The sequence below is a fragment of the Lasioglossum baleicum genome, unplaced genomic scaffold, assembly GCF_051020765.1.
Source record: "Lasioglossum baleicum unplaced genomic scaffold, iyLasBale1 scaffold0944, whole genome shotgun sequence".
Lineage (NCBI taxonomy): Eukaryota > Metazoa > Arthropoda > Insecta > Hymenoptera > Halictidae > Lasioglossum > Lasioglossum baleicum.
The window spans coordinates 499-10,242 of NW_027470003.1; the positions used below are offsets into that span (position 1 = coordinate 499).

Consider the following 9,744-nt stretch of genomic DNA (forward strand, 5'->3'; position numbering starts at 1 on the left):
ACAACGTTCAAGAGGAAATTTATTTCTTTAGAAGTAAAGACACAAATCTTGGATCGCCTTTTGAAAGAAGAAAAAGCATCTCACATTGAAAAAAGCCTTAATTTGAATGAGAAAAATGAAAATGAAATAAGAAGTGCAGTTGCTGCAGGATCTTCGACATCCGCAAACCGTGCAACTCGCCTATGGGCGCCAAAAATTGAGAAAATGGATGAGGCCCACAACATTTGGATCGATGATTGCTGTCAAAAAAGAATTCCATTAGATAGCAATATCATTTAACAAGAAGCACTAAAAATTTACAAACATCTTAAAGAACAAGAATCCTCTGTCAATCCAGATTTTGTGGCAAGTAAAGGTTGGTTCGAAAAATTCAAAAAGGGTTTTGTACATCATAGGATAAGAATCCAAGGAGAAATTGCGTCGGCTGATCATGAAGCCGCTAGGACGTATCCAGAATGGATTGAAAACATTATAGAGGATCAAGGATACACAGCAGATCAAGTTTTTAATGCAGACGAAAATGGGCTTTGGTGGGAAAAAATGCCCAGTAGAACTTTTATAACGAAAAAAGAAAATACTGCACACGGATTTAAAATGTCTAAAGATCGTCTAACGCTTCTTTTGTGTAGTAATGCATCGGGAGACTCCATGTCTAATCCCTTACCAGTTTATAGATCTTTAAATCCTCGTGCGCTTAAAAGCGTAAATAAAAACACCTTACCGGTATCTTGGAAAACAAATTCAAGGACTTTGGTAACTGGAAATTTATTTAAAGATTGGTTTTCAAATTGTTTTGTGCCAAATGTCGAACGTTATTTAACACAGAAAAATTTGAGCTTCAAGGTGCTATTATTATTAGATAATGCTCCATGTCAGCCACAAGATTTGAATCATCCCAACGCGCAAATACTGTTCCTACCATCTAACACTATTTCGTTACTCGAACCATTGGATCAAGGTATTATTTATACCTTTAAAACGTATGACATAAGAAGAGCATTACTGTGGATTTTAGACGAAACCGATTCAAAATCGTAATGGAAGCTTGGAAGAAATGTTCAATCGAACACTGTATCGAGATCATATCTTTGTCGCTGAAAGTACTGAAAACATCAACGTTAAATGCGAGTTGGAAAAAGATATGGCCCTCTTCAGTTGAAACAGAAATCGTACGTGAATCATATTACAACTTGCTAAATCCATTGGAGGCGAAGATTTTGTGGATATGATATTATGAACGTTCGAGATTTATTAGCGGAAGAAGAAGTTGACGAAGCGGACTTGATGGAAATGGCATCTGAAACTGCAAATCAAATCGATTCTGAGGATACTAGCACTGATGAAGATTGTGCAGTTAATAACGTAAAATCTAAAAACTTACAAGAATGCCTAAGCTTAGCTGAAAATCTCGAGATAAATTTCTTGAGTGCAGACTATTTCACAGAAAGAAGCCAAAAATTCAAAAGGGAGCTGCAAAACTGTCTAGCTCCATACCGAGAAATTTATAATGACCTGGTAAGAACCACCAAGCAAAGTACAATTTCAATTACAAAGTATAATTTTTTTAAGAAGGAAGAAGATGCAAAAGCTTTAAGTAAAAAAGAAAAGTTCTGAAAGTGAAGGTGATATAATTCTACCGAAAAAACGTTCTCGGTTGATTATACTGAGCAGTGACAACGAAGAAATTCATTAAATTAGAGTTGCATTAAATTAAAATAGTATTTTTTGTTATTTTTTTTTTCTTTTTGTTGCTTTGTGTTGTACATACATTTATATGTTTAATAAAAATTAAGTTGTTTATGTAGAATTAAAAAAAGTTATTTATTTTTAATAAATTTTCGGAATACATCCCCTCTTTTTGTGCTGGCTCTGGGTCTCATACAACACGGTTTTACACAACACGGAATTTTCTAGGAACGTATCTACCGTATTATAGGAGGGTTACCTGTACCTAGATAATAATTAGTGTCAAATGCTATTCAGTTACGTTCACATTCGCACCGTTAGCCACGTTATTTTTAATTTCACGCATAGGCATAAAAATTACTTATCCGTTTATTTCTGCATCGAGATGTCTTCGAAAAAGCACAATACTCAGCAATACACTATATGCACATAACGGCGATCTATGTATTCGCAAGGATATCGGTGCGGATAAATATTCAAACCTGATTGGTCGACTCACCGATCCGGAACGAGCACTGGACCGTAACGCGGGGAATATAAACCCCAAATTTAGTGTCCTTCTTCGAATTCTTGTGTTGGTATCTGCAACATGGAGGTGTTCAAGAGCTTTCTTCGCGTAATCGGACTACTGGAACCAGCCAAGGTGGATTTTCTTTCTGAACTTCCACTAGAGGTCTCGCAGTTGATTTTACGCAAGTTGGATCCTGAATCTCTGCTGTGTGCCGCGCAAGTGTCTCGGAAGTGGATGGGAATTTGCAAATCTGACAAAATTCTCAGACGGACTGCAAGACGCTACAAGAATGCACGGAAAAGACGAATCAGGAAGCAGTTGTTAGGCGAAGAGTCGAGGGTTGTGCCGTCGCATGTATTACGAGAATTAAGGAGGAGTAGGAATATACCATGTCTAAGATTTGACATCGCTGTCTTGCCTGGAACTGCGCGTCCATTGCAAAAATCCACAAGCAGAGCTAAGGTAAGATCTCATAAATGTATTAGAATATAGTGTAATAAAATCATATTCTTATGTATTCTTGTATTAGTATTCGATAGAAAAATGTATATTGTTAATAAATAAATATAATTCCCAATTTAATGTTAGAATATTGACATCTTGGTATTAAGAAATATTATAGATAGTATCGTTAATCATATAACGGTTATTTGTAATTTCTCGTAATAATAATTATATTTCATATCTTTTTCTTGCTTTCATATTATTTTCGTAAGTAATATTAGTAATTATTTTACATTTATTATTAAATTCCCAAATATGTTTTTCTGCAACATGTTTTAGTCAGTTTTAAAAGACGAGTGAATAATTAGATAGAGAATATTTTATGAAATATTTTAATTTTGGATTAATGTATTCTCTTTTATTTCTCTTCACTATAATAACAACAATACGATATATTACGCGTAATAGTATTTTTATTGTACTGGTTTTCTTTCTTTATGTGATATAGGTTACGCTAATACATCAACAATTACATTAATTTCGTTCATCTATTCCATTCATTGTCAATGATCTTTAACCATTGACAATTCTCATCGATGCAAATTTGATGAACCTATAGCTACCAGTATCTTGTCCCACAGCGCGACTCCTTAACACAGAGATCGACGTGCCGGCGACTGACAATTCCATGTACTTACGTGTGTCTGGAGAACAGACATTCGCACATAGAGAATCTCGCGCCTTGACTTAGTCAGAGTCAATTGCATTAATTACTCTAAAGTTACGCAATCGACATTGGTACCTGTCATTGTCGGTTGTGACATATTGTCAATTTTAGGACCAAAGATGAAGTAGGAATTATTTACTCCTAGGACTACAGCGACCTCAAAGCCTAAATACCGAAAACTATTAGCGACTTGAAATGCATTCTACGATGATGAATATCAACATAAATCTCAAGGATATCTTGTCCAACTGTGGCTTCTAATATTCAACCTACAATTAGATCTTAGACACGACCAATCTCTTATATTAAATTAATTACTGCAAACAATTTGAATCACCAGAGATGGAAGAAATACGAGAGTACGATAGAGGGGACTAGATGGAAGGAAGTGAAACACCATTCTCAAGATAATCGCACAATTTATATTTGTATATACAGTCACTTTACAACGCGTACTTTTTGATATAGAGTGTAGCTCACAAATACTTTTGGTCAGCGAACGGCGATATATATAGATATTAAAAATATATTATTGTCCTTAGATGAGAACGTTCAGCATTTAACGCGGTGTTCGATTTATTCTCTCTGTTTTCCCCCGTCTAGCTTGTTCGTCGTTTAAACAAACGGCAAACGGGACTCTGTTTCTCTATACTATCCTGAACGAAAAATAAATATACGAGTTAGCTTACTACTTCATTGGATCCGCTATTCATTCTTCCCGTGGTATGATAGACGTTCCCACATCCACGGATTCTCTCGCACAGCTTTGACAGGAATCACGTGTCATCGTATTGACTTCGACCCCAGTTTCCTACCGCCATTACGGTTCCCTATTCCTCATTTTCCACGTGATCGTTCAGACCACGTGCTTCGTTTCCGTTCATTCCCCAAAAACGAACACCACCAGCGGTCTCCTTCGCTTCGTGCGTCTTTGTGCGGTTTCAGGCTGGTCCTAACTCGTCGAGGACAAAAGCGGCGTCCACTCGGCAAGCGTGGCCAGAGGCGACGTCACGTTGACAATCGTTTCCGAGATTCGTTATCATACATCGTTGTCGTGACAATACTCGATCTTCCGCTTAGCCAGCTGAAGACGCTGTTTGTCCACCACGAATTCCGACACGTAGCCTTTGATACATCGATGGCCTGGTTTATCACCGACGATTGCCGTTTGCCGTTAACAGAGTGCTTTCTGCCGATATCTTCACCGGGCCGAAGTCGTCGATCCGTATCATCGATGTCCGCCGTCATCTAAATGCTCTGATATGGCGGAAAACACCATCGTCCACCCGTTCCTGGATAAAGCAAGGGTCAATAAAATATTAGCGATGTTCTATTTTATATGTAGATACATCAGAAGTTAATAGAAGAAAATTTGTACAGTTCTTCATATCTAAAGTGTATTCATATCTACAATGATTTGAATTGCACCACGAATTGCAGTGTGAACGATACCAAGCGAAGATCTACGCTTCAAGTTTATTCGCAGTTTGTCACGAATTGAAATTCGTGTAGGACAGATAATCAAGAAATGAATACAAACCCTGCTCTTCAGAGATATCCTCACTCTTGCTTTTGTATGTTTGAAGCACTTGACCACTGTGTAACGACAAGACAAGATTCCCGATTTTCCCTCTTCCAACCCAGGCAATCAGACTGTCCGGATGTGTAGTTCTCAATCTCAGCTCAAATTTATTCGACTGTTGTCCCTTGCGTATAAAATATCGTTTTCTTTAGTCACTTATTCAGTTTGCAAATCCTTAAACATCGAGCTACAGTGCCTTAGGACAATGATATAACACACATGCAAGCATTGCTATAGATCAATGAAAACAATGAAGTATCAACTTTGTTAACTATATTTTCTATGATAATTTTCAAATGTCAAGCTCTTTTATTTCATGTAAGATATACGAATTTTTTATATTTTTCAATATTTTGGAAATTAAGCAAAAAACAGGCTAGCAGACATGGCTAATACATATAGGCACAGAGAACGTCTCTCCCTCAAACGAGTACACCACAGTTATTGTACCTAGAATCTTACTCCGTGTAATCATTAGTGTTGTAATCATAGTCAACTTCCTCCTCTATGTTTGTGTTACAGATTCAGAAGGTAAGTTGTACTTGGATTAGAGGGCGGTCTAATTAACTTACCGGAAATAATGTTATTGGACAACCAAACTTGGTGCTCTTAATTCGGAATAGTACCTTAGGAGGTGTGACACAAGTGACTTAGGAGAATGCGATAGAACTGTTGGGAAACGTTTAACGTTTAATCGTTATCCGATTAGATATACTTTCTTCCATTTCGATGTCTGAATTGCAAGCAATTGTCGCCCTTGAAGCGAACTGGCCTCTCGGATACTCCAGTAGATACAACGTAGCCCACGACTAAAAGAAGTGGGAGGAAAAATGTAAATTCTATACTAATTCTATTCTCTAAGAAACATTTGTACTCGTGATATCTATGGAAATAGGAATCCTTAAAAAATTCGCCATTGGAATTTTGGTCCCGCCGAAATGGAGGCCACTGTAACTACTATCACACTTGCACGTGTAACTATTTAACAGAGGTAAACGCACTCCACCATTATGTCAGTGTTTTTCGTTTCTAGGACAAGATAGGCTATGATTTCCGTGTTATGTCGAGTAACGTTGACGGCCAGATTCTGGCAAGGTTTTCTATTCACCGTCAATCTTTGTATCGCGCCTATCAAACCAAACGATGCTCCAATTAATCAATAAACTTATCGCTAATGTCTGCAATTTAACAGAAGATGTATTCCATTTCGCACGAATTAAATCTCATGCAAATTTCTCGCTTGAAATTAGACTTGCTTCAACTTAATAGACATCGTCAACGTAAGGAGACATTTCCAAATTCAGTTCCATTAAAGGACTCCTGGATAGTCCTCTGGCAACTCTGCCGTCGTCCAACTGATGAACCTTCATGCCCAACTTGTTGATACGAACACAATGCCACGTGTCAGGTGTAACTGGATCTGAAGAGGTGATAATGGCGATATGATTTCCAAGATTAAATCTATACTCCGGTATGCCGTAGACCAGATTCAGGGTAATGAAATCACCACGTCCATTATTCAATTCGCCATTGCATAGAAGCAAACCGTCATTCGCGTGTGTGAGAAACAACAACTCGATGGAAAATGCTTTCGCAACTCCTTTCAGGCATGGCAGTTCCAAGAATCCGTCTCCAGACATTTCGGGTATCAATATCTCCGTCAGTTCAGCATCAGCTACAATCCATTGCCTAATAAAGATATTGGATGGCGAATAATATTTGTACGCCAGACGTGGAAGTAAGATTATCACAGATAGAAAAATACTTGGATAGAAAAGTGGAGGAAGACGTTTACTCGCGGTTTTCACAATGTTCTCCACTCCTGCAAGGTAGATGCATGCAAACGTAATCACCCTCTGGAAGAATGTCGTATGTGACGCCGTGTTGACAAGGTTCGCTCATACAAGGGTTTAAATTTTCTTCGCAGATTCTGCCTCTTAACCGAGGCGGGCAAAAGCAGCTGTAATCAGGAGGGTCATACTTTTCCACCGCGTAATTTGCGTGCTCATAACTGCTTTCGTAATTTACGTTGTACACGTTGATGTTCGATCTGCGTCGATTGATCGTAGTGCAATGCAATCCCTTGCAACTTACGATATTCATTCCGTGCTTGTTCTTGCCCTTCCCTCGTTTCTGGATTCTTCCGCATTCGCGACCGTTGCCGAGGTTTTCTTCGACGATGCGTTGGCAAGTTGTACCGTTCTGGCAAAGGAGATTGGCGCACGCGTTCTCCCCAAAATCCTCCCTTCACGCGATAGATCTGCATGATCTCATTATCGCGCAGTACGTGGAAATCGATGAAATTTCGATTGATATTCAGTTTTCATTTGCAATCGAGGAAAAACTGTGCCGCCAATAATGTAAATCCCGATAAAATAAGAAAATTCGGTGCTAACGCACATAGAAGTTTGGTGGTGCAGGGAAGTACGAAGATTTTAGAACTTGTTAAAGTTAGAAAATTATCGGTGTTTGTGTCATAAAGAATTTAAAGGGAATACTTACTTGAAGTATTTCGTAGGTATATTTCCAACGAATGTATCTTGGTTTTAGGTCAAGTGATTTCAACATTCCTTGACTCTGACCCACGGCGTCCTCTCCATCGTCGAAATTTAAAACACCATCCTTGTGACACCTATTGGCTGCCACACGGTGGAATGTTTTCATAATAACCCTCTCGGGAGAGGAAAAAATTACAGGACCATTTTCTAAATTGTATCGAAACTGTATGTGCCTGCAACCAAAATATAGTAGAAAACATGAATTTTTCCTTTAAACTTGCTTGTTAACTTTTCCTTCCTAACGAGACTAGTGCTGGATCTCACAAACTTCTATCAAACTGACGTAGCCTTTGTCGTCGAATGACGGCACCTTTTAATCCTTTTTGTCATCTCCACGTCGCATAATAAACCATTGTAATTTGGACGATAAATGCAAACGTACGTCGCGCTGGGGAGCTCATGCACCTCGATGTCACGTGATACGGATACGACAGGCAGGCACGAAATTCTTCGTTCTGCGTGACAGGCACGTAATTCGCTGGGAACGGGTTAATTAGATTCTTATCTCGGTCTTCAGAGGACGCAAGAAACGTCGGATACTTCAGCAAAGAAAGGCCCATTCTCTACCTATTTCCATCGCTTTCTTCCCTTTCCGTTTGAAAAGCACTTTCCTGGTAGGACTATAACGCGAGAACGTGACGTTGATTTTGCTTTCACATCAATTAGTGCTTCCTAATTTCCATTGTACTCTTCTTATGAAATACCAGTCGTGAAATTTTTTTCAAACGTTACCTTCATAGGTATACCCTTTTCACATCGTCTATCATTAAAACATCGGTTTTAAAAAATGTGACAACCATATCAAACCTTTCATAGTTATTCTTTCCAGACGTAGACGATCGTAAGAACTACTATTTCGCATGTGGGAAAATATTTTTAAAAATTATATCTTTCAGCATAGTCTAGAATACGTTGAACTCATACTCCAATTAAAAAATGTTCTCTTTTAAATGCTTGACCTTCTATCGATATTTTCCACGTCTTATTTCTATCCCGGACTCGAAATGTACGAATAACGCATTAAAAGATAAATCCAGCTGATCGGTCGAATAATCGAAGGAAGGAATAAGATGCGATGTATTACCAAAACTATCCTGCCGTGTATCCTTCGGAGCAAATGTAATAACCGTCCGAGCACTCGTTATTGGGGATGGTGCAATCCTTGTCGTCGCTGCAGAGATAACCCATCAACGCGGTGACTACGCGAATCGTGGCTGGGGTTGGCCTCTACGCTGCGGCTACCCGTGGAAAGTGAAATTATCGAATGAATCGATGTCTATGACCTGACACGGTTCGCGAGGAAAAAATATCGATCCGATTATCGACGTCGAACTGACCAGAATTGCCCGCCTAGCGGGTTTAGAATGTACGCTTCGAAGCGACACACGCACACGAAGGCCACACTTTGAGACAGGAGAGTACAAATATATAACTCGTACCATTTATCCTGCGCTATTTCTGACTATTAATTACGCTGTGAGTGTTATCGCGGCGACGAAATAACGGAGCACCGGTTGTTAGAGAAGCTTAGACCAAATGCACTTGGCTCTGATGCTCGCGTACCAGCTGGCAACCAGAAATGGTGCATGAAGATGTTAATAATTCGTCGTTACGCCATGGTGTTTGTGGATAAATGAACGTAAGGAGAATTGAACAGGTTCGATCTAATGTATTTGAACAAACGTTCGGGAATACTGAAACGAAATGACGAATTCGTTCGCTATACATACGCCGCGAACGACCTCGGAATGAAATTAGGGAATTACCGTGCTTTAAATTCTCTCTGTCGATTGTGATGGTTTTTTGAAGCGCCCTATGAGTGTAATAATAGCGGGAATACGGTCCCGGCATCAACACATGCCTGGTAGATTTCGAACACGGTAAAATGGCGGGAAAGTCCGTGTTCACCAGGGGGTCGTCTGCAAATTTCACCAACGTTCCACAGTAGAGATATGTAAGTCTCGTTTGTACGAGATGTAGACGTCTCGTTTTAGGATGCATTCGGAAGAATAAAATTATAATTTTTAATTTTGACCGGTGCAAGAGGAAACGAACTTCGGAAGCTCACGAGCAACAAATTATAATATATAGTTCATTTCAAGTAGTATTTATTTAGAAGTACGTTTAACGGAAAAAGTTCGCATAAATATCTTTGGACACGAGCAAGAATTATTGGACATTTGTTAGGTGCTATCCACAATTGGAATGCATCGAAATGTATCGATATTTGGAAATA

The 9,744-nt window shown here is 38.9% G+C and overlaps 1 pseudogene; it reads right to left on the minus strand.

Annotated features, from left to right (window-relative positions):
- Window positions 1–4,407: 4,407 nt before the first annotated feature.
- On the minus strand, window positions 4,408–9,509 carry LOC143220428 (agrin-like; annotated as a pseudogene).
- Window positions 9,510–9,744: the final 235 nt, after the last annotated feature.